This window comes from Octopus bimaculoides, chromosome 28, assembly GCF_001194135.2.
Source record: "Octopus bimaculoides isolate UCB-OBI-ISO-001 chromosome 28, ASM119413v2, whole genome shotgun sequence".
Lineage (NCBI taxonomy): Eukaryota > Metazoa > Mollusca > Cephalopoda > Octopoda > Octopodidae > Octopus > Octopus bimaculoides.
Genome location: NC_069008.1, coordinates 5703886 through 5706769, shown reverse-complemented (window position 1 = coordinate 5706769; position 2884 = coordinate 5703886). Strand labels below are relative to the sequence as shown.

The 2884-nt window shown below is 35.8% G+C and overlaps 1 protein-coding gene across 1 annotated transcript in view; it reads left to right on the top strand.

Moving 5' to 3' along the window:
- Positions 1–495: 495 nt before the first annotated feature.
- Positions 496–2884, top strand: part of LOC106880991 (zinc finger protein 91) — a 12943-nt gene continuing 10554 nt past the window's right edge. The window contains exon 1 of the mRNA XM_052977744.1: positions 496–737. The gene's annotated coding sequence lies outside the window, so the exon portion shown is untranslated. The remainder of the gene's footprint in view (positions 738–2884) is intronic.

Below are 2884 nucleotides of genomic sequence, written 5' to 3'. Positions count from 1 at the left end.
AAAGTAATAACTGATAGTAATCAATTTGTTGATCAAAAGTTTTCTCCACTCTCTACGAATTTTAAATCTGATTCCTGATAAACTCTTGTTTATTTTGTGCGGTGTTATGGGCTGTGATGGAGAGGGGTGAGGCAAACAGAGGTGAAGCCAGACCGGAAGGGTCAGATCGGAAGTGTCAGATCAGAAGTCGGCGACACGCGGTCGAAGGCTAGCACGTGGGGCCAGTGAGAAAACAGCGACGTTACGAGAAAGACGTGTTCTGATTAGGAGCGATCGTGTACCCCGCTGCGGTCGGCAAGGTAAGGTCCAACGCTTCATTCTGTCCTTTTGCTTCTTGTCTTCTTCCTCCATCTCGCTACATTTTGTTATTGCCTGTATCCTATCAGCATAGTACGCCTGCCCAGGGTTAACAGGTACTACTAAAGCAGCGCGGACTCGCGACTGCGCGTTCGGGTCCGTGCTGCTTTAGTAGTACCGGGTTAACATAGGTAATTTATACCGGTAGTACTAACGGATATTCTTATCCCTTATTCCATGACTGAAGCACCATCCACTTCCCGAAATTGCTGGCCTTGTGTTGAAAGTGAAACCAATTTTTCGTGCGCATGCGCAGTAAACGTACTTCCGCCTCCATTCATTGCATCTTGACAAATTTGTCTCCTGACAGAATTTCTCTTAACTCCCAAAACCATTTATGATACATTTCTCTACCACCATCCTTTATAAAAAACATTTCCGTAAGTATTAAACAGTGAAAACATTTAATCTTTTAATTTTAATACTTTATTCTCAGATATCTTTTGATTTGTGTGACATTTGGCTGCTATTTCTAGCTATGGAGGCAACCTTCTACTCTCTCCGTCATTTCCACGTTAGTTTGTTGGAGAAATATACTTAAATATACTCTAACTACAGAAATGTTGAGAAATCAATGCTTTGATATAATTTATCGGCGGACCTGGCGCAGTCACCCACCTCAAAATTTTAAATTGGGGTGAAATTAATTTTTTTTTTTTGCATATTCGTAATCTCCGACATCTAAAACGTAGGAAATCGTAAAAGAATTTTTCAAAAGAACGAATATTTTGGCATATTTATAGCTTCACATCAAACTCGATTTTAGAACCAAATAATTTTTTCCTGCCGTTTCTGGCGCAATGGTCTTAGTTGACTTCGTAAGCTGTCGGAAATGCATTTTTTCCGCGGAAAACGGTGGAGGTGGGGCGGAACCTTGGAAATTCCCCTTCCCGACTCCGTCTCCCGCGTTTTTTTTTTTTTTTTCGTTGCAGTCGTCTTAATTGAGATCATACATATAATTATATAATCGATCAATTCCATTTACAGATTGTATATTCTAATTAAAATGTTTATGTTTGGTTGTTCGCTGGAATTATCGAAAGATCGCCTTGAGCGGTGCTTTTGTTGTTCCTCTAACTGGTCAGAAGCGTGACAAAGCGACATTGCTTCTACTAATTCAAAAGTACCTCAAACCTGGCTCAGTTACCTACAGTGATTCTTGGGCGACTTACAAAAGATACACAAACATTGGGTTATCAACATTACAGGATAAACCACAAAGAAAATTTTGTTCACATCATATATACACACAAAACATCGAACGCTTTTGGCGGGATTAAAAAGAATAGGTGATAAGGCCGGGTATTCGATCAAACTATCTACACCAGTATCTGGCCAGGTATTCGTTCAAAATATCTACACCAGTACCTTGCCAGGTATTCATTTAACTCTGCTACAGAAAAAAAAAAAAGAAGATTGCTGCACCAATTTTTTTATTGAGGCAGCAAAATTATATACACCCCTCCCAGATCGCCAGCAAATGATTGATTCCAGCACAAATCCGGAGACAAAAGATATACAGAACTGCCTTAGGTTCTGCCCCACCCGCGACCCCATCCGTTTTCTGCGGAAAAAAGCATTTCCGATAGATTACAAGGTCAACTAAGACGATTGCTCACACATACACACACCCGCCGAAAAGAAAAAAAAACGCGAAATAAATTATTTAGTGCTGAAATCGAGTCTGGTATGAAGCCATAAGGATTCATCATATTCACGAAAATCAACCAAAGCAGGTAATAAGAATATGAAAACAATGTTTGAGGAGTTTTGTTATAAATATTAGAATATACGATAAACAAGTATAAAAAGATGTTGAATCAGAAATAGATTTATTGTAAAACTGGATTCAATGCATACGTATGTTTTGAAAAACAATGCAAATATATAAGAAAAAAATTTAAATCATAGAGCTTATAATTAGAATTGAAATTAAAAATAGAATTAAAACGAAATTTTATTTCATTTTATTAAACTTTTTTGATGTTCATCAAAAGATTCCTCGCTGATGAGAATGACAATGCATAAATTAAATTCTAAATTTTATTTTTTATTTTTATTTCGGTTCTAATTATAAGCACTATGATTAAAATTTTTGGCACTGTCATGCTATTAGCTGCCAAATTTTTTTCTTATATATTTGCATTGTTCTTCAAAACGGACATATGCATTGAATCCAGTTTTATAATAAATCTATTTCTGATTCAACATCTTTTCTCCATTTTTTAATACTTGTTTATCGTGTATTCTTATACCTATAATGAAACTCCTCAAATATATGATACATACATATATCTATATATATTATCATTAATAAATCATAGGGCAGCAAAAAAATTTTTGAAATTTAATTTACCACCAGTGGTCCAGCGAGGATAAAAATTAGTCAGTAGACTATATATATATTATTCATTAAAATACAGAGATGCCTATAATAGGACATCTAACCCGCTAGAAAGAGCAGCAAAAAACTCTATACCACAAAAATAGGGATAATTTCTAAAGAGAATGAAAAAATAAAATAAAA